The 23586-nt window shown below is 38.4% G+C and overlaps 1 long non-coding RNA gene across 2 annotated transcripts; it reads left to right on the forward strand.

The window, feature by feature from the left end:
• The first annotated feature begins 855 nt into the window (after positions 1-855).
• Positions 856-4611, forward strand: LOC113315155. Of its 2 annotated transcripts, none has more exons than XR_003342779.1 (5): positions 856-2230; positions 2409-2453; positions 2615-2792; positions 2886-3472; positions 3555-4611. It is a non-coding gene; the product is annotated as an uncharacterized LOC113315155 (long non-coding RNA). The 2 variants fall into 2 exon arrangements; XR_003342778.1 differs by having other exon boundaries at positions 2886-3440; positions 3555-4609.
• The last annotated feature ends 18975 nt before the right edge of the window (positions 4612-23586 follow it).

A 23586-nucleotide genomic window follows, 5' to 3' on the forward strand; every position in this document is an offset into this window, starting at 1 on the left:
TGATGTGTAACTTCTCATTACACATGCCAAATGGATGTGTAACTTCTGGATACACATGGCATGTGCATGTATAACTTCTGATTACACTTGTTTAGCCGTTTCATGACATACCCATGTGTAACTTTTTCATGCTATATGGAGTGTAACTTCTAGATACACATGCCATGTGCATGTGTAACTTCTGATTACATATCCATATGTTGTTGGTGGGAGACCGTGGTCGGTGGCGGTTTCCTGCAGTGGTGGTCGGAGGCGGTGATGGTTTCTGCTACTGGCGGTGATGGTTGGAGGCGTAGGTGGTTGTTGGAGGTGGTAGTTGGTGGTTGTCGGAGGTGGTGGTGGCGGTCGTCGGAGGTGGTGGTTGTTGGTGGTGGTGGTCGTCGGTAAAGATAGTTGTGACATCATATTTACTATATTTTAATACTTTGGGCTTAAATTTAAATTTTATTTAATTAGGAACTTGACAATATATGAAAGGATATGGATGTCTTTTAATAACTGGGGCCTAGATTTAAACTTTGGGCCTCATAACATGGATTATGCATGAGTTGGGCCTTACCCTAATTTCCCCTTAAATTAAACACAGAACCGTAGACCCATGTCCACAAGTGACCACCGGCTGTGTATTCGGCCGTTCACTCCCAGCCAGAACATGTTCAGGCAGAGTTGAGAGGATCGTTATGGTGCCCGGGCGTGGGCCGTCGTAGCACAACTCATCGAGAAAGTTTAAAAAAAAGATAAAAAGAAGGTTAGAAATATTATACCAATGGAGATGGACGGACGGCTGGTATTCGTGTATCCAGATGGACGGTTGCTATTTATTAGAATAATCTAGAACATAAATCTTAGGAAAGAATCCCTTTTATTCTTTTCTTAAAATTAAGGGCGATTTTATTTATCGGTTAGGGCATCGCAAAAGTCTGTGAGAAAACTGATTTCAGAGCTTTGGTGATTGTCTCACACTACTAACAAGGAATTCAACCAAAATGGGTGATTCATCAATGAAGAAAGGTTTTGATTTGGTTCAGTTAACATCTCCACTGAAGAAAGTTGGTGATTTTGCTCGTGGGAAATTGTCATCTGAAGTTGAAACCCTAAAAAGGAGGAGAAAAAAGATCCTTATTAAGATATAATTGCATCTCAAAAAGAAACTCTTAAAACTCTTCAGCAAGGGGAAACTGCTATTCAGATCATCTTAGGTGTGACTGCTGCTTCAATGGCTTCGGTGGTTGTTTTAAAGGCTCTTGAGTTCTGAGCGTAATTGAAGATAGAATTGTAATTATCAAGGTTAAGGTGATATAATTAAATTAATCAGTTCAGATAATTTATAAAAATTATTAGGTTTAGTTTTAGGAGGGATTAGACCAACAAAAAAGGTTACAACTTCTGTTTTTATGTAATGTTGGTATATTAAGTTAATGGAAATTGGATTTTTATGGAATTGGATTGATCTTATGAGTCATGACTACAAATTTCCCCCTTCTACTAATATTTTTGTGCTTGATTGTGTTGTATGATTGGATTTTACCCAAAAGGAATACCAAAGATAAATCAATGAATTTAAACTCCCTTTGGTAGTTGGATCATTTCACTCATCTTGAATTTAAACTTATAAACCTTTTGACACAAAATCTATAAGTCTTTGCATGTATCAATCCTATGGAATCTATCACAAAACCTGATCATAGTAGGCTTTGGCCAAATGATGAAATCAATAAGAAATAAAAAATCATGTTGACGAACAGTTATAGCTGCATATGGGGTCGTTTAAATTTGTGAATCACTTCAACAGCTATCATTTTCATTGAAATGCTTTGATGAATGGCTTTCTTCTTACTACTCCAATTTTTTTTTTTTTTTTTTGTGAAGTTGCTTTTTTCTGTGCTGCCCCAATTTTATATTCGAAATGGCGCCTCTATTCTGATCACTCTAGATGTTTGTGTGTTTTGTGTTTCCTGATATTTTAGCTCATTGTAAAACCTAATTACAGTAGCAGGTAATGACAAGAATCCAAAATTGTTTAAAGTTGCCTGATGAACAATTATAGCATCTTTGGAATCTAAGGATGAAGCAATGGAGATGCCTTTAGTAGCCTATTCGAAATCTTTGTTATGCAGTATTGCCAGCGTTGGATGCAAGGTTTCATCTGCATCTTCTGTTCCAGAAGTGCAACTTCCATATCATGTTGTTGTCCTCGAAATGCTTGCTATAAATGCAGTTGCTTCAGCAGGTAATAATGCTTATATTTGTTCGACCACTCGAAGACAAACTAACCACCAGATCATTGTATCCAGCACTCACGTACTCTAAACACCACCCAACAAACGTAGATCTAAGATTTTTTCCCGTCATTTTTATTCACCCTTGCAGTGTTTGTCATTTTTTATTTGTTTGCTTATGTATTTCAGGTTTCATAGGTTTATCAGGAGATGAAAATCGAGGTCTTGTCCAAGGTGATTCCATTTTTTAATTATTCGGTTGTCGACAAGGTTTCAGTTGCAAATTAATTTCTTGTGCATGGAACCACATATGCTTTACTTTTTGGCCCACAAATAGTGGGACATGTATATCAGGTTGTTAGCGCAAGTTATGTATTTATCTTTTCCTTCTTCAGGAACCTTCAGTCTGACAGGCTTCAGGGCCATCTGACCCTTCTTGATGAGTCTTTGATTAAAACGAGAGGGTTGATTTATCCTCTAGTTTAGAAGGCGTCGAGCACTAAAAGCTTCTCCTGCCATAAAGTCAACAATTGAAAAAGTGAAGAACAGCAAGAGAGTCATTTGTTGGTAATGGTACGCTTCTCTTTTGTTTATGCAACATTACATACTCTCTAGTGGATGCAACCAGATTACAGCTCAAATTTATATAAATTGTGTTCTTTGAAGGAACTTGACGAAGAGTCCGAAGGACAAAAGATACAGAAAGTTACCGCTTAGGCAGAGAAGATCAGGCTTGCCAGAGAATCTTATGAAAGGGAGCAACAAAGAATTAATAGAGAGCTAGAAGAGAAGGAGAGATGTATGACACAAGGTCTTTACTTGTAAACGCAGAGAAAAACAGTAGCTGAAAGAGAAGATCGGATTTAGAAGAAGCTTCAGAAACTTGCTAAAACCGTGGATTAACTGAAACGAGCAAGAAGAGAAGAGGAAGCCCCTATTGCTGTTAATTTCATTATAATGCGCATCATTACAACCATTTCTATATATATTCTATATGAAAGCGGTCCACAGTATATCAGTTGCTCTTGCCTGCGGCATATTTTGTTTTCTCGACACATTGCCTCATTTGCTCATTTAAAACTACTCTGATCCTGAATTTGTTTCTTTGAGTGGGTCATGATGTTTCATGTTCATCCGCAGCAAGAGGTTGAGCTGGCCGGGGAACAACATGTTGGAGACCTTCAGTAGAAGAATATGTTTCGAAGGATGATGGCGAATGAGGTATCAAGTGATGATGTATCTTTTTGGGCGTAGTAAGCACAGTTCTAACTGGGTAACAAGGCCTCTTTAATTTAAATGTCTCTGCCATTGCTCATTCCATTTTTTTTGTTGCAGAACATTCTCCAGGTTAGAAAGAGGGATGATCGTACTGCCCAAAATCTTCAGGAGCACAGGAAACAAGAAAAAGGCGGAGATTTTACTTGAGGTCCGAGGAGGAGAGACAGAAGATTCCACACTGAAACAAAAGTGATTCTTGTTTCTTAGTTATAGTTAGGTCTTGGAACTTGGAAGACTTGAGGAGAAACCTAGCAAATTGCCAACGAACTTGGCTTACGGCTGGGGCTAAACTTCTCCGATTTTTTTTTTGTTATATGTTTTTTATTTCTAACGTATAGAAAATGTTGTGTTTATCTCAAGTTCTTGCATGCAATGGTGAGATGATCACATCCCAAGCATGGTTGCCATAGTGTTTTCCTTTTCTCTTACAATTTGGAAGCTATCTGGGATTTACAGACGCTGAAAGGGAAAGAAGAATTAGTGAGATAAACCAAGTTGGACGAGCTAGCCGAGGAGGAGGCCGAGTTTAATAGAGCACACCACCTGTTCCTGCTGCTTCCGTACCAGGTGCTTGTACTTCCACAGGTGCACCTTGGACTACTGGTCCAGCACGGAATAAGTAAGTACATAGGTTCGAGAGGGCACAATATTGAGCTGCTGCGGCAACACTTTCAGAATCTGATTTGATTGATGGGGTTCGAGACAAGAATATCTGCATCAACCTGCGAATCCTTGATAGATAAGTTGCACTGTGATATATGTCACTAGGTTCTGGGGACTAGCCTTAAATGAGCACCCCTCATCTAGACACATTTGAACTGAATCTCGCTTGACCCTCGTAATAATTTCATATTGAGAGAAAAGAAAAGCGGGATAGAGAACTTTGTCTCTCAGAAACATAAAGGAAATTATCTTAGTAGAAATTACTTCCAGAGTTTCTTTCCTCCAGTACAGCAGTTGTATTATTATACAATTAGGGGGATTTTGATCCCAAACTCTACTCTTTTTTTTTTCCAACTCTAGCAGTTTTAGAAAGAATATTTGCTACTTTATTCTTTTCCTTAGGCATGTAATGACATTGCCAAGGAATCTGATTCACTAAAGAAAACTCTAATATCCTCGATGATAAGATTATGTAATCTCCAATCAATGTTGAACCATTCCTCATTAACTGCATCGACCACCAGTTCTGAATCCAGCTCAAACCGCACCTTCACCGGCCTTGATTCTTTTGCGCACCTTGCTGCCTCCCACGATCCTTGACACTGCCTGTTCAGCACTTTCAGCTCTAGCTAGATAGATGCATTTCGCTGCTTTCTGTTCACCTGTAAAATTTCGAAGCCCCTCAGGTGGAGTCCAACATATATTGCCTACGAGAATTATGCTCAGCTAGAGTTTTCTAGCCAGAGTAATTATCTTCTCTGGAGTGCAGCTGCTATTTTGAAACACCTACCTATTACGGGGCTCTTTTCCCCACTCCTGCACACAAGATTTGCTTCTGAAACATACTATCAAACCAGCTACAAATCCAGTCCTTGATGTTTAGTGTGTTGTCAGTATACCATCCCATTGTAGCAAACCAAACAACCCTCGAGAGACTGCAATGATGTGAGAATCAGCCTCTGCCGCAGAGTTACAGAAAGGACAAGCAACATCTATGTGATCCATTGTGACTGCAATTCTACTTCTAGTAGGTAGAAGATTCATCACGCACTTCCAAACGAAGTGTTAAATTCTTGGCAGTATGGGAAGCTTCTTTAAGAATTCTTCGCATTCGGGGGGACAATAGGTGCTACATTATATTTTCCTGTAAGCTGACTTTGCAGTGAAATTTCCGTTTCTTTTCAAGAGACCAAACCAATGCCTTTTTCCACGGACTGATGGTTCAAATAGATCTTGAATTAGGCCGGTTTCTATGGGGGTGGCTAACCCACCCATTTGCCATGCCAGCTGGCCTGACAAACTAGCCGCGCCACTATAAGAATAATGGTAAGCGATCGAGTCTCCACCGAATGGTTGAGACTATACCGCTAGCGGTCTAAACTCGATCACTAGCGGGGTAGTCCCGACCGGTAGCGGTGTAGCCTCAACTGTTCAGTGGATTTGAAACCTCCAACGGCTCTTTGTCCACCGATATAAAAATGGCCACAAATCACACTAAAATTACACCAAATGTTTTACAATTTTTTTTTCTATTTTTATCCATCTTATCTTTCAAAATGACAAAGTTTGAATCCCAACTTGACTTGGCTACCCAACTTGATTTTTCTGGAGTGGTGCTTGAATCCGCCCTTAATTAAGATATGTGAAGGTTATAAAGAAATAGGTAAAAACCAAAGAAGCCTACAAGTTTTGGATATTAACCAAATCAAACCTCCAAGTAAGAAAAGACAACGAAAAATTCAGGGGAATGAAAATTTGAAGGCAAAGAAGAAGATAAACAAAGGAGACTCCGTTCATGAGCGCATTGATTGGAAGTTTGGTGAAATGAAGAAGGTTAACAAGATGAAGAACATTGTCCCAAATTTTTACTTTTAAAATCTTTATTGTAAAGTTATGCCTAGTTTATGTTTATCTAGATGAATGAAAGAGGCACTAATGTAAATTAAAAAATTCTAAATTAATGAAAGATGCACTAGTTTTATATTAGTAGTATCTTCAAATTAAAATTTGATACAAATGAAAGATGCATCATATTTGGGCTAATATTCTAAACTGATCATATTGGGACAAAACCCTCAAGATAAGATAACAACTATTGAATTGAAAATCTTTTCCCACTCTGTTGCGCCATTGGTGCTGACAAATTTGCTCCACATCAGCTGCATTTTGGCCATTTTGTCGGTTTTGATAGCTTTCAGTAAGTGCAATATCAAACAACTTCATATCCCTGCTGATTACTTCGAAGCGATGACACAACCCATTCTGATCTCGATTATTGAGGTTCAATGTTTCTTCTTGAAATCTCTGAAATATGAGACTCCAAAAAATACCTACTTGTTGTTGTTGTTGTTGTTGTTGTTGTTGTTGTTGTTGTTGTCCAGCAACGACCATATCTTGTACAACAAGAACATAATCCCTGCAAATAGATTCATCTTCAGTTACCTTAAATCTGCGACCTCGAACTGACATTTTGGATTTGTGGAGTAATAGAATGGAGATTGAAGAAATGGTGTGAGTTGAAATGAAATTGGATGTTGTATTTATAGAATGGTAAAATGAGGAACGTTAGATGAAACGATAAAAGCGGTCGAGTCTACACCGCTGATGGTGGAAGCTCGACCTGGCGGTGTTTTTTAGACCGGGCGGTCGAGTCTCAACCGCTCAGTGGAAACTTGACCTGGCCTGGCTAAGTGGCAAATTTTTCACTTAGCTAGGCCAGTTTGCTTGTTTGCCAATTCCATAGTGGGTGCAAAACTAGCAAACAAGTAAGTTTGCTATGCCCATAGGAACTGGCCTTAGGGTTGTATTCAAAGCACCAGTGTTAGAGCATGTTTGTTTTCTCTCATCTGGATCCGACTGAAATCACTTGATTCATATGGATCTGACTCAATTTTTGATTAAGATCTGACTCAAAAGTATGATCCAGTATGTTGCAAAAATACGTGAGTCAGGAGCATTTTATTACCTGACTCAAACAGCTCCGAGTCAGGGGTGAGGTCTGACTCAGATCACGAGTCAGATCTGACTCAAAAGAAAAAACAAACGGTCTGACATCTGACTTGGGCCGAGTCAGATCCAGACCAGAGTCAGCAAAAAACAAACATGTTCTTAGTGATGAACAAATGACTGGCATAAATACAATTATTCGAAGATAGAGCACTCTGTTTAGGAACTTGAGGTCCTTGGAGATTAGGAAACCATCTGTGTTCCTATGTTCTGATATTTTTACCGTTTCCTAAAGCTCACAATTAATGAAGATCATTTCTGAATTTATACTTGTCCTCGTCCAAGTCGTATTCTTCTTATCTTTGTTGTTTAAGGGGTTCCCTTCCGGAAAGTACTTGGAGGATCACAATTAGAATGCGGTATGATTCCTGCCTGGAAGGTGTTCAAAGACATCCTTATACAATGTAAAAGCAAAAATTTCTTAGATTAAGGAGGATACAAAATTTCGTCTCAACTGTAGGGTTTTAAAAGAATCCATAATTGGGGGATACTTTCACTAAATTTGGGGATACTCAAAACAAAATAAAACAAAAAACATTATGAAATAATTGAAGTACTTCTTATCTAAAATAAAATCAGCATTACATATTGAGGCGCGATCGGTTCGCAGACCTCATTCATAGACTTAGCCCCAAAAGATCTGGACCATTGATTTCTTCCACTTTGAATGGTTAATATTAATTGATAAAACACACGGGATTTATAGGATAACCCACGACCCGATTTTATAAGTGATGGACTTTTTATTGTTCTTTTCTATTATCTTCTCCTAACAGATGAACCTTCTTCTCCAGTTCCTCTTCCAGTTTGTGTGAAATTAAAAGTTCATCAGTCGATGAAATTATGGAAAGTCTTAAAATCTAGAAATGATTATTAGGTGAGTCAAATTTTCTGTTTATATATGGATTATCAAATAATTTCACTCTAGGGTTTTAATTTGAGGATTGAGACGATGAAAGTAATCAATTGAATTTTTCCATTTGGGTTTTGTCAAGTTTCTTGCCTTTTTCACTAAATCTTTCTATTTTTGCCGTTAAAATATTTTTCTGTTATGCAATTGTATCCCATTTTAGCTTCTTGTACTTAACTTGTTTTTGTTTATACACAGATTGTTGCGTCTGTAACAATAAAACACTCAAGAAAGATGTTAGAATAAAAATGATTAATTTCTAGAAGGTAAATAAACACTCAATTGGACTGCAAACAGAGGACAGAGTCACGTGTTCAACACGCTGTCCTTAACACGATATTTTACCGGAACGCCTCAAGAATGAGTGATGCCTATACCCTGTGGTCAAGTTCGTATCCAGGATAAAACTGTCCGTTGCAAGCACTGTTAGCACTACAGTACTTGCCCACTCTTACGACCTCAACAACAATTGCGCACGGAATAAAAAAATAAAGGACCACACAGGGGGAGAAGACGAAAAGAAGAGGATAGTAGCTCTTCTGGACACGAAGCGAAATGAGAGAAAGTGATCGCTTTATATAGGGTAGAATAGAGAGAGGTCTCATAAACGCGCATCAAAACAATTTCAATTAATTCATATTTTTTCCAACGGTTTTAAACGTTCATGCATCAATTAATATCGATTCCAAACGTACATGCGTCATTATGTTTGATATAAAACGTTCATGCAAATTTAAGTTTGATATAAAAACGTTCATGCAAATTTAAGTTTGATATAAAACGTTCATGCAAATTAATGTTCATGCATAAACATAATGTTGCCCAAAGAATTATTTTGTTTCAAATATTAATTCGATAATTCAAAAGAAATTTTGTCAAAAAATATAAGTCTTGACCCACACCCAAACCCGACCCCGCCCCGCCCCGCCCGCACGCACGGATGACGGCGGCGTGCGTGCTTCGGTGCAAAGCACCGCGCGTGTGTGAAAATGTGCGATTGCACCAACTAGCCCATTTCCTAAGTCCTCTCCCTCGCACAAAAGTGCTAATGACCCAAGGGCCACTCTAATATCAAAAAATTCAATACTTATGGAGAGGTATCATCTTTAGTTTTCCCTATGTGGGACTAAAGATTCATTCACAAATAGTGAAAATGAGCTAGTGTCCTTAGTGACCAATAGATCCTAAGTTCGAATCCCACCAAGACCAAAAAACCAAACTATTGTATAAAATCATTTTCTCTAACAATCCCCCACATGAATGAAATACCGATAGAAAATCAGAAAACGGAAAGCGAGAAATACCACTTAGGCAAGAGGTGTCCATGAGGTCTTGAACCTTTGCTTAGTGAGAAATTGCCGGAACTACTTGATGGACAGTGAACGCGATGTCTTGAACTGCCATCGTTTGGTGTAATCCGCGATTATAACCACGCGTGATATCTCTCTAGGTGCTGTCGAGTTCGTGCCGTTGTGTCCTTTTTGTCCCTGGAAAAATCCCGTTTCTCCGAATGCTCTAGAGAATCACCTCTTTTCTCATAGAAAGCGACCCACTTCCACATTCAGATAGGTGAGTTCTATCAAGAGTGTTTACTGCTACACCCCACTTCAATCCAAAATTGAAACTATAGAACTCTTTAAGACTTAATAGAAAGTCATCCTCACATGCAGTCACACTATCACGTCGACACCATAGGGAAGGGACAGAGAATGAATTCTCTGATAGTGTTTACCTTGACCTGCCAAAAATTAGTTTCTCATTCGAAACCTTGATCTTGGGATCTCCAGTCAGCAAGGTTGAGTATCCTTCATGGCAAGTTTATTTAATGAGCCTAAGCCCCATCCCCTTAGATGCATTACTAACTATCTCCTTGGACAGACCTTTCGTCAAAGGGTCCGCGATATTCTCCTTGGACTTAACCCAATCAATGGAAATAACGCCTTTTGAGATTAGTTGTTTTAGGGTATCGTGTCTTCTCTTTATATGTATAGACTTCCCATTATAGTAGTTGTTTTTAGCTTTAGCTATGGCATCTTGATTATCACAATGTATAGATATAGCTGGCACAGGCCTATGCCAGAGAGGAATGTCTTCTAAAAAACATCTTAGCCAAGCGGCTTCCTCTCCTGCTTTATCTAGCAAAATAAACTCAGATTCCATAGTGGATCGATCTATGCATTGGAACTCTTCCAAGAAACAACCCCACATGCTAGAGCGAAAACATATCCACTCGTAGACTTAGACTCCTCTGAGTCTGATATCCAGTTTGCATCACAAAATCCCTCAAGGACGGCAGGATACCTTTCATAATTCAAACAAAAGGTCAACGTGTATTTCAAATACCTCAACACTCTAAAAAGTGCATCCCAGTGTTCCTGCCCTGGATTACAAGTATACCTACTTAACCTACTCACAGCGTAAGCAATGTCTGGCCTAGTACAGTTCATCAAATACATCAGACTTCCTATAACTCGTGAGTATTCAAGTTGTGATACTACATTACCTCTGTTCTTTTTGAGTTTACAACAAGGATCATACGGAGTATAAGCAGGTTTACAATCAAAATGATTGAATTTTCTAAGCATAGATTCAACATAATGAGATTGACTAAGACTATAACCGTTAGAATTTCTCCTAATTTTCATCCCTAAGATTACATCTGCATGGCCTAAGTCTTTCATGTCAAAGTTCTCATTCAGCATGTTCTTAGTGGAATTAATTACATCCATGTTTGTACCAAGTATAAGCCTATCATCAACATACAAGCATACAATCACATAGGCATCATTTATAATCTTAGTATATACACACTTGTCAGATTCATTGATTCTAAAACCACTAGAAAACATTACATGATCAAATTTTTCATGCCATTGTTTAGGTGCTTGTTTCAATCCATACAAAGATTTTTTCAGTTTACAAACTTTGTTTTCACAACCTTTCACTACAAAGCCCTCAGGTTGTTCCATGTAAATTTCTTCATCTAATTCACCATGTAGAAAAGCTGTCTTTACATCCATTTGATGTATTTCTAGGTTATGAACCGCGGCTATAGAAATTAACATCTTAATGGAAGTAATTCTCGTAACGGGTGAGTAAGTATCAAAGAAATCTACACCTTCCTTTTGTTTGTAGCCTTTGACTACTAACCTAGCCTTGTATTTTTGAATAGTTCCATCTATGTTACGTTTCCTCCTGAAGATCCATTTACATCCTATGGCCTTACACCCTGGAGGTAAATCAACTATCTCCCATGTATCATTTTCTTTGATGGATTCCATTTCACTAATAGAAGACTCTTTCCACCACGGAGCTTCAAAAGAAGTCATGGCTTCTCTATAAGTCTGAGGATCAGACTCTGCTAGTGTTATGAAGTCAGGTCCAAAAGAGGTTTTGGTTCTAGCCCTTTTACTCCTCCTAAGATCAAATTCTACTTCATCTTCCTCTAAAGGTAAAGTCTGACTGGTTGAAGGAACATCTAGGGGATCTTACGAGAGTCAGATATTAAAGGAAAAACATTTTCAAAAAACACAGCATCCCTAGACTCCATAATAGTATTTACACCAATTTCAGAAACATCAGAATTCACAACCATAAATCTATATGCAGGTGTATGCTCAGGATACCCTATGAAGACACAGTCAACAGTTTTGGATCCTATCTTGGTTGCTTTAGGTTTAGGTATCTGAACCTTATCCAAACACCACCACACTTTAAAGTATGATAAAGAAGGTTGTCTACCTTTCCACAATTCGAATGGAGTTTTATCTGATCCTTTAGAAGGTACTCTGTTCAGGATATAGCAGGCTGAGAGGACAGCTTCCCCCCACAAGTTCGAAGGTAATCCTGAACTAATTAACATGGCATTCATCATCTCCTTAAGGGTGCGGTTCTTACGTTCAGCTAATCCATTCGACTGAGGTGAATAAGGAGGGGTAACCTCGTGTATTATTCCATGTTCTACACAGAAATCTCCTATAAGAGTTATGTACTCGCCACCACTGTCAGACCTAAAGGTTTTAATGGTAGTATTCAATTGGTTTTCAACTTCTAGTTTATACCTCTTAAATGCTTCTAAGGCATCATCCTTACCTCTAAGCAAATATATATAACAGTACCTAGTACAATCGTCTATAAAAGTAACAAACCATTTCTTGCCACCTCTAGTTTGAACTGATTTCATGTCAACTAATTCTGAGTGGATTAATTCTAAGGGTTTAGAATTTCTATGAACATTTTTGCTAAAAGGTTTTTTAGCATACTTTGATTCTACGCATATTTCACATTTGTGTTCCTTTTCCAAACTAAATTTGGGTACGCAACCCACATTGGCTAGTTAAAGGATTGACTTATAATTTACATGTCCAAGTCTACCATGCCAAACGTTAGAAGACTCACAAACATAAGCAGATGAATCATTATTATTCATTACAGCTGAGTTTACATTAAGCTTATACAGATCCTCAGTCTTATAACCCTGCCCCACATAATCCTTACCCTTAGTTACAACACATTTCCCAGATTCTATTACAATTTTAAAACCCTTATCATCTAAAACAGCACAAGAAACAAGATTTTTGCAGATGTCCGGAATATGAAGTACTTCATTCAAAGTGAGAGTCTTCCCAGAAGTGAGCTTGAGCCTAACTTTGCCTTTTCCTACAACCGCAGCTGCAGATGAGTTACCCATATAGAGTTTCTCTCCTTCCCCTACCTTATTGTAGGAGGTGAACATTTCTTTGTTCTCACAGACATGTTTGGTAGCCCCAGAGTCTACCCACCAGTCTCTCACATTTTTTACCAAATTTACTTCAGACACCGTGCCAGAAAATTCATCTTTGTTGTTTTCAACCAAATTAGCATTATTTTTCTTTTTAAGGTCCTTACGGTTTCTACAGTGAACAGCCATATGGCCAGGATTTCCGCAAGCATAGCAATCACCCTTAATTTTATTAATGCTAGATTTAGGTTTCTGAAACATACCTTTCTTTCCTGGAGGTTTCTTGGAGTTGTTTCGGTTCTTATCAGCATTGGAACCTTTGTGTTCAGTCACATGAGCTTTGTAAGACATGTCCCTTGAAGAAGATAAATTTTTGTCCTTAGAGCCCAACAATTCTTCAACTTGAATTTTCTTGCCCAGTTCAACCATAATAAGTTTAGCAGTTTCATGTCTCAGTTTCTTCTTGTACTCGGACCAGGAAGTAGGCAATTTCTCGATAGCAGTAGACACTTGAAAAGTTTCATCAATCACCATACCTTCCACATGAATTTCATTCATAATTTGCTGGAGTTCAAGTAATTGATCAACCACATATTTGTCATTCACCATTTTATACTCATAAAGCCTAGTTACCAAGAATTTCTTACTTCCGGCAGTTTCAGCTTGGTATTTCGCCTCCAAAGCAGCCCATAAATCAAAAGCATTAAATTTTTCTTTAGCATTGTGAAAATCATACAAAGCATCCTCCAAGCAATTCAGAATATGATTTTTAGACATGTAATTGTTCCTCTTCCATTCTTCTAAAGAAGACTCACGACCAGCATCATTCAGCGATTCATCAAAAGGTTTCAGAACATAGGAATCCAACTCATGGTAACTTAGAAAGAATAACATTTTTGACTGCCACCTCTTAAAGTCTTTTCCAGAAAATTTTGCAGGCCTTTCAACATCGTTCTTACCCATTGTTACAGACAGAAAACAGAAATATCGTGTTAAGATTGTTGCGTCTGTAACAATAAAACACTCAAGAAAGATGTTAAAATAAAAATGATTAATTTCTTGAAGGTAAATAAACACTCAATTGGACTGCAAACAGAGGACAGATTCACGTGTTCAACACGCTGTCCTTAACACGATATTTGACCGGTACGCCTCAAGAATGAGTGATGCCTATACCCTGTGGTCAAGTTCGCATCCAGGATAAAACTTTCCGTTGCAAGCACTGTTAGCACTACAGTACTTGCCCACTCTTACGACCTCAACAGCAACTGCGCACGGAATAAAAAAATAAAGGACCACACAGGGGGAGAAGACGAAAAGAAGGGGATAGTAGCTCTTCTGGACACGAAGCGAAATGAGAGAAAGTGATCGCTTTATATAGGGGAGAATAGAGAGAGGTCTCATAAACGCGCATTAAAACAATTTCAATTAATTCATATTTTTTCCAACGGTTTTAAACGTTCATGCATCACTTAATATCGATTTGAAACATTCATGCGTCATTATGTTTGAAATAAAACGATCATGCAAATTTAAGTTTGATATAAAAACGTTCATACAAATTTAAGTTTAATATAAAACGTTCATGCAAATTAATGTTCATGCATAAACATAATGTTGCCCAAAGAATTATTTTGTTTCAAATATTAATTCGATAATTCAAAATAAATTTTGCCAAAAAATATAAGTCTTGACCCACACCCGAACCCGAACCCGGCCAGGCCCGACCCGCCCGCCCGCATGCACGAATGGACGGCGGCGGCGCGCGTGTGTGAAAATGTGCGATTGCACCAATTATCCCTTTGCCTAAGTCCTCTCCCTCGCACAAAAGTGCTAATGACCCAAGGGCCACTATAATATCAAAAAATTCAATACTTATGGAGAGGTATCATCTTTAGTTTTCCCTATGTGGGACTAAAGGTTCATTCACAAATAGTGAAAATTAGCTAGTGTCCTTAGTGACCAATAGATCCTAAGTTCCAATCCCACCAAGACCAAAAAACCAAACTATTGTATAAATTCATTTTCTCTAACAATCCCCCACATGAATGAAATACCGATAGAAAATCAGAAAACGGAAAGCGAGAAATACCACTTAGGCAAGAGGTGTCCATGAGGTTTTGAACCTTTGCTTAGTGAGAAATTGTCGGAACTACTTTATGGACAGTGAACGCGATGTCTTGAACTGCCATCGTTTGGTGTAATCCGCGATAATAACCACGCGTGATATCTCTCTAGGTGCTGTCGAGTTCGTGCCGTTGTGTCCTTTTTGGCCCTGGAAAAATCCCGTTTCTCCGAATGCTCTAGGGAATCATCTCTTTTCTCATAGGAAGCGACCCACTTTCACATTCATATAGGTGAGTTCTATCAAGAGTTTTTACTTCTACACCCCACTTCAATCTAAAATTGAAACTATAGAACTCTTTAAGACTTAATAGAAAGTTATCCTCACATGCAGTCACACTATCACGTCTACACCATAGGGAAGGGGCAGAGAATGAATTCTCTGATAGTGTTTACCTTGACCCTCCACAAATTAGTTTCTCATTCGAAACCTTGATCTTGGGATCTCCAGTCAGCAAGGTTGAGTATCCTTCATGGAAAGTTTATTTAATGAGCCTAAGCCCCATCCCCTTAGATGCATTACTAACTATCTCCTTGGACAGACCTTTCGTCAAAGGGTCCGCGATATTCTCCTTGGACTTAACCCAATCAATGGAAATAACGCCTTTTGAGATTAGTTGTTTTAGGGTATCGTGTCTTCTCTTTATATGTATAGACTTCCCATTATAGTAGCTGTTTTTAGCTTTAGCTATGGCAGCTTGATTATCATAATGTATAGATATAGCTGGAACAGGCCTATGCTAGAGAGGAATGTCTTCTAAAAAGCATCTTAGCCAAGCGGCTTCCTCTCCTGCTTTATCTAGCGCAATAAACTCAGATTCCATAGTGGATCGAGCTATGCAGGTATGTTTGGAACTCTTCCAAGAAACAGCCCCACATGCTAGAGTGAAAACATATCCACTCGTAGACTTAGACTCCTCTGAGTCTGATATCCAGTTTGCATCACAAAATCCCTCAAGGACGGCAGGATACCTTTCATAATTCAAACAAAAGGTCAACGTGTATTTCAAATACCTCAACACTCTAAAAAGTGCATCCCAGTGTTCCTGCCCTGGATTACAAGTATACCTACTTAACCTACTCACAGCATAAGCAATGTCTGGCCTAGTACAGTTCATCAAATACATCAGACTTCCTATAACTCGTGAGTATTCAAGTTGTGATACTCCATTACCTCTGTTCTTTTTGAGTTTACAACAAGGATCATACGGAGTATAAGCAGGTTTACAATCAAAATGATTGAATTTTCTAAGCACAGATTCAACAATGAGATTGACTAAGACTATAACCGTTAGAATTTCTCCTAATTTTCATCCCTAAGATTACATCTGCAGGGCCTAAGTCTTTCATGTCAAAGTTCTCATTCAGCATGTTCTTAGTGGAATTAATTACATCCATGTTTGTACCAAGTATAAGCATATCATCAACATACAAGCATACAATCACACAGGCATCATTTACAAGCTTAGTATATACACACTTGTCAGATTCATTGATTCTAAAACCACTAGAAAACATTACATGATCAAATTTTTCATGCCATTGTTTAGGTGCTTGTTTCAATCCATACAAAGATTTTTTCAGTTTACAAACTTTGTTTTCACAACCTTTCACTACAAAGCCCTCAGGTTGTTCCATGTAAATTTCTTCATCTAATTCACCATGTAGAAAAGCTGTCTTTACATCCATTTGATGTATTTCTAGGTTATGAACCGCGGCTATAGCAATTAACATCCTAATGGAAGTAATTCTCGTAACGGGTGAGTAAGTATCAAAGAAATCTACACCTTCCTTTTGTTTGTAGCCTTTGACTACTAACCTAGCCTTGTATTTTTGAATAGTTCCATCTATGTTACGTTTCCTCCTGAAGATCCATTTACATCCTATGGCCTTACACCCTGGAGGTAAATCTACTATCTCCCATGTATCATTTTCTTTGATGGATTCCATTTCACTAATAGAAGACTCTTTCCACCACGGAGCTTCAGAAGAAGTCATGGCTTCTCTATAAGTCTGAGGATCAGACTCTGCTAGTGTTATGAAGTCAGGTCCAAAAGAGGTTTTGGTTCTAGCCCTTTTACTCCTCCTAAGATCAAATTCTACTTCATCTTCCTCTAAAGGTAAAGTCTGACTGGTTGAAGGAACATCTAGGGGACTCTTACGAGAGTCAGATTTTAAAGGAAAAACATTTTCAAAAAACACAGCATCCCTAGACTCCATAATAGTATTTACACCAATTTCAGAAACATCAGAATTCACAACCATAAATCTATATGCAGGTGTATGCTCAGGATACCCTATGAAGACACAGTCAACAGTTTTGGATCCTATCTTGGTTGCTTTAGGTTTAGGGATCTGAACCTTAGCCAAACACCCCACACTTTAAAGTATGCTAAAGAAGGTTGTCTACCTTTCCACAATTCGTATGGAGTTTTATCTGATCCTTTAAAAGGTACTCTGTTCAGGATATAGCAGGCTGAGAGGACAGCTTCCCCCCACAAGTTCGAAGGTAATCCTGAACTAATTAACATGGCATTCATCATCTCCTTAAGGGTGCGGTTCTTACGTTCAGCTACTCCATTCGACTGAGGTGAATAAGGAGGGGTAACCTCGTGTATTATGCCATGTTCTACACAGAAATCTCCTATAGGAGTTATGTACTCGCCACCACGGTCAGACCTAATGGTTTTAATGGTAGTATTCAATTGGTTTTCAACTTCTAGTTTATACCTCTTAAATGCTTCTATCTCAAATATATATGACAGTACCTAGTACAGTCGTCTATAAAAGTAACAAACCATTTCTTGCCACCTCTAGTTTGAACTGATTTCATGTCAACTAGGTCTGAGTGGATTAATTCTAAGGGTTTAGAATTTCTATGAACATTTTTGCTAAAAGGTTTTCTAGCATACTTTGATTCTACGCATATTTCACATTTGTGTTCCTTTTCCAAACTAAATTTGGGTATGCAGCCCACATTGGCTAGTTTAAGCATTGACTTATAATTTACATGTCCAAGTCTACCATGCCAAACGTTCAAAGACACAAACATAAGCAGAAGAATCATTATTATTCATTACAGCAGAGTTTACATTAAGCTTATACAGACCCTCAGTCTTATAACCCTGCCCCACATAATCCTTACCCTTAGTTACAACACATTTCCCAGATTCTATTACAATTTTAAAACCCTTATCATCTAAAACAGCACAAGAAACAAGATTTTTGCAGATGTCCGGAACATGAAGAACTTCATTCAAAGTGAGAGTCTTGCCAGAAGTGAGCTTGAGCCCAACTTTGCCTTTTCCTACAACCGCAGCTGCAGATGAGTTACCCATATAGAGTTTTCTCCTTCCCCTACCTTATTGTAGGAGGTGAACATTTCTTTGTTCCCACAGACATGTTTGGTAGCCCCAGAGTCTACCCACCAGTCTCTCACATTTGTTACCAAATTTACTTCAGACACCGTGCCAGAAAATTCATCTTTGTTGTTTTCAACCAAATTAGCATTATTTTTCTTTTTAAGGTCCTTACGGTTTCTACAGTGAACCGCCATATGGCCAGGATTTCCGCAAGCATAGCAATCACCCTTAATTTATTAATGCTAGATTTAGGTTTCTGAAACATACCTTTCTTGCCTGGAGGTTTCTGGAGTTGTTTCGGTTCTTATCAGCATTGGAACCTTTGTGTTCAGTCACATGAGCTTTGTAAGACATGTCCCTTGAAGAAGATACATTTTTGTCCTTGGAGCACAACAATTCTTCAACTTGAATTTTCTTACCCAGTTCAACCATAGTAACTTCAGCAGTTTCATGTCTCAGTTTCTTCTTGTACTCGGACCAGGAAGTAGGCAATTTCTCGATAGCAGTAGACACTTGAAAAGTTTCATCAATCACCATACCTTCCGCAAGAATTTCATTCATAATTTGCTGGAGTTCAAGGAATTGATCAACCACAGATTTGTCATTCACCATTTTATACTCATAAAGCCTAGCTACCAAGAATTTCTTACTTCCGGCAGTTTCAGCTTGGTATTTCGCCTCCAAAGCAGCCCATAAATCAAAAGCAGAAAAGTTTTCTTTAGCATTGTAAAAATCATACAAAGCATCCTCCAAGCAATTCAGAATATGATTTTTAGACATGTAATTGTTCCTCTTCCATTCTTCTAAAGAAGACTCACGACCAGCATCATTCAGCGATTCATCAAAAGGTTTCAGAACATAGGAATCCAACTCATGGTAACTTAGAAAGAATAACATTTTTGACTGCCACCTCTTAAAGTCTTTTCCAGAAAACTTTGCAGGCCTTTCAACATCGTTCTTACCCATTGTTACAGACAGAAAACAGAAATATCGTGTTAAGATTGTTGCGTCTGTAACAATAAAACACTCAAGAAAGATGTTAGAATAAAAGATTAATTTCTGAAGGTAAATAAACACTCAATTGGACTGCAAACAGAGGACAGAGTCACGTGTTCAACACGCTGTCCTTAACACGATATTTGACCGGTACGCCTCAAGAATGAGTGATGCCTATACCCTGTGGTCAAGTTCGTATCCAGGATAAAACTGCCCGTTGCAAGCACTGTTAGCACTACAGTACTTCCCACTCTTACGACCTCAACAGCAATTGCGCACGGAATGAAAAATAAAGGACCACACAGGGGGAGAAGACGAAAAGAAGGATAGTAGCTCTTCTGGACACAAAACGAAATGAGAGAAAGTGATCGCTTTATATAGGGGAGAATAGAGAGAGGTCTCATAAACGCGCGTTAAAACAATTTCAATTAATTCAGATTTTTTCCAACGGTTTTAAACGTTCATGCATCACTTACTATCGATTTGAAACGTTCATGCGTCATTATGTTTGATATAAAACGTTCATGCAAATTTAAGTTTGATATAAAAACGTTCATGCAAATTTAAGTTTGATATAAAACGTTCATGCAAATTAATGTTCATGCATAAACATAATGTTTCCCAAAGAATTATTTTGTTTCAAATATTAATTCGATAATTCAAAAGAAATTTTTTCAAAAAATATAAGTCTTGACCCACACCCAAACCCGCGTGTGTGAAAATGTGCGATTGCACCAACTAGCCCATTTCCTAAGTCCTCTCCCTCGCACAAAAGTGCTAATGACCCAAGGGCCACTCTAATATCAAAAAATTCAATACTTATGGAGAGGTATCATCTTTAGTTTTCCCTATGTGGGACTAAAGGTTCATTCACAAATAGTGAAAATGAGCTAGTGTCCTTAGTGACCAATAGATCCTGAGTTCGAATCCCACCAAGACCAAAAAACCAAACTATTGTATAAAATCATTTTCTCTAAAAATCCCCCACATGAATGAAATACCGATAGAAAATCAGAAAACGGAAAGCGAGAAATACCACTTAGGCAAGAGGTGTCCATGAGGTCTTGAACCTTTGCTTAGTGAGAAATTGCCGGAACTACTTGATGGACAGTGAACGCGATGTCTTGAACTACCATCGTTTGGTGTAATCCGCGATATAACCACGCGTGATATCTCTCTAGGTGCTGTCGAGTTCGTGCCGTTGTGTCCTTTTTGGCCCTGGAAAATCCCGTTTCTCCGAATGCTCTAGAGAATCAGCTCTTTTCTCATAGGAAGCGACCCACTTCCACATTCAGATAGGTGAGTTCTATCAAGAGTGTTTACTGCTACACCCCACTTCAATCTAAAATTGAAACTATAGAACTCATTAAGACTTAATAGAAAGTCATCCTCACATGCAGTCACACTATCACGTCTACACCATAGGGAAGGGGCAGAGAATGAATTCTCTGATAGTGTTTACCTTGACCCGCCACAAATTAGTTTCTCATTCGAAACCTTGATCTTGGGATCTCCAGTCAGCAAGGTTGAGTATCCTTCATGGCAAGTTTATTTAATGAGCCTAAGCCCCATCCCCTTAGATGCATTACTAACTATCTCCTTGGACAAACCTTTCGTCAAAGGGTCCGCGATATTCTCCTTGGACTTAACCCAATCAATGGAAATAACGCCTTTTGAGATTAGTTGTTTTAGGGTATCGTGTCTTCTTTTATATGTATAGACTTCCCATTATAGTAGTTGTTTTAGCTTTAGCTATGGCAGCTTGATTATCACAATGTATAGATATAGCCGGCACAGGCCTATGCCAGAGAGGAATGTCTTCTAAAAAGCATCTTAGCCAAGCGGCTTCCTCTCCTGCTTTATCTAGCGCAATAAACTCAGATTCCATAGTGGATCGAGCTATGCAGGTCTGTTTGGAACTCTTCCAAGAAACACCCCACATGCTAGAGTGAAAACATATCCACTCGTAGACTTAGACTCCTCTGAGTCTGATATCCAGTTTGCATCACAAAATCCCTCAAGGACGGCAGGATACCTTTCATAATTCAAACAAAAGGTCAACGTGTATTTCAAATACCTCAACACTCTAAAAAGTGCATCCCAGTGTTCCTGCCCTGGATTACAAGTATACCTACTTAACCTACTCACAGCATAAGCAATGTCTGGCCTAGTACAGTTCATCAAATACATCAGACTTCCTATAACTCGTGAGTATTCAAGTTGTGATACTCCATTACCTCTGTTCTTTTTGAGTTTACAACAAGGATCATACGGAGTATAAGCAGGTTTACAATCAAAATGATTGAATTTTCTAAGCACAGATTCAACAATGAGATTGACTAAGACTATAACCGTTAGAATTTCTCCTAATTTTCATCCCTAAGATTACATCTGCAGGGCCTAAGTCTTTCATGTCAAAGTTCTCATTCAGCATGTTCTTAGTGGAATTAATTACATCCATGTTTGTACCAAGTATAAGCTATCATCAACATACAAGCATACAATCACATAGGCATCATTTACAAGCTTAGTATATACACACTTGTCAGATTCATTGATTCTAAAACCACTAGAAAACATTACATGATCAAATTTTTCATGCCATTGTTTAGGTGCTTGTTTCAATCCATACAAAGATTTTTTCAGTTTACAAACTTTGTTTTCACAACCTTTCACTACAAAGCCCTCAGGTTGTTCCATGTAAATTTCTTCATCTAATTCACCATGTAGAAAAGCTGTCTTTACATCCATTTGATGTATTTCTAGGTTATGAACCGCGGCTATAGAAATTAACATCTTAATGGAAGTAATTCTCGTAACGGGTGAGTAAGTATCAAAGAAATCTACACCTTCCTTTTGTTTGTAGCCTTTGACTACTAACCTAGCCTTGTATTTTTGAATAGTTCCATCTATGTTACGTTTCCTCCTGAAGATCCATTTACATCCTATGGCCTTACACCCTGGAGGTAAATCTACTATCTCCCATGTATCATTTTCTTTGATGGATTCCATTTCACTAATAGAAGACTCTTTCCACCACGGAGCTTCAGAAGAAGTCATGGCTTCTCTATAAGTCTGAGGATCAGACTCTGCTAGTGTTATGAAGTCAGGTCCAAAAGAGGTTTTGGTTCTAGCCCTTTTACTCCTCCTAAGATCAAATTCTACTTCATCTTCCTCTAAAGGTAAAGTCTGACTGGTTGAAGGAACATCTAGGGGATCTTACGAGAGTCATATTTTAAAGTAAAAACATTTTCAAAAAACACAGCATCCCTAGACTCCATAATAGTATTTACACAAATTTCAGAAACATCAGAATTCACAACCATAAATCTATATGCAGGTGTATGCTCAGGATACCCTATGAAGACACAGTCAACAGTTTTGGATCCTATCTTGGTTGCTTTAGGTTTAGGGATATGAACCTTAGTCAAAAAACCCCACACTTTAAAGTATGCTAAAGAAGGTTGTCTACCTTTCCACAATTCGTATGGAGTTTTATCTGATCCTTTAAAAGGTACTCTGTTCAGGATATAGCAGGCTGAGAGGACAGCTTCCCCCCACAAGTTCGAAGGTAATCCTGAACTAATTAACATGGCATTCATCATCTCCTTAAGGGTGCGGTTCTTACGTTCAGCTAATCCATTCGACTGAGGTGAATAAGGAGGGGTAACCTCGTGTATTATGCCATGTTCTACACAGAAATCTCCTATAGGAGTTATGTACTCTCCACCACTGTCAGACCTAATGGTTTTAATGGTAGTATTCAATTGGTTTTCAACTTCTAGTTTATAGCTCTTAAATTCTTCTAAGGCATCATCCTTACCTCTAAGCAAATATATATAACAGTACCTAGTACAGTCGTCTATAAAAGTAACAAACCATTTCTTGCCACCTCTAGTTTGATCCGAATCCGAACTTGCCCGCACGGACGGACGGATGGCGGCGGCGTGCGTGCTTCGGTGCGAAGCACCAACTAGCCCATTGCCTAAGTCCTCTCCCTCGCACAAAAGTGCTAATGACCCAAGGGCCACTCTAATATCAAAAAGTTCTATACTTATGGAGAGGTATCATCTTTAGTTTTCCCTATATGGGACTAAAGATTCATTCACAAATAGTGAAAATGAGCTAGTGTCCTTATTGACCAATAGATCCTAAGTTCCAATCCCACCAAGACCAAAAAACCAAACTATTGTATAAATTCATTTTTTCTAACACAGATAAGGAGGTCATCATACCATGATGTTATAGTCTGATAGAGTTAATGAGATTCACAAGGTTTTGGACATTACTGGAGTTTAAATCTACATT

The sequence above is a fragment of the Papaver somniferum genome, chromosome 10 (genome assembly GCF_003573695.1).
Source record: "Papaver somniferum cultivar HN1 chromosome 10, ASM357369v1, whole genome shotgun sequence".
In the NCBI taxonomy this organism is placed as follows: domain Eukaryota; kingdom Viridiplantae; phylum Streptophyta; class Magnoliopsida; order Ranunculales; family Papaveraceae; genus Papaver; species Papaver somniferum.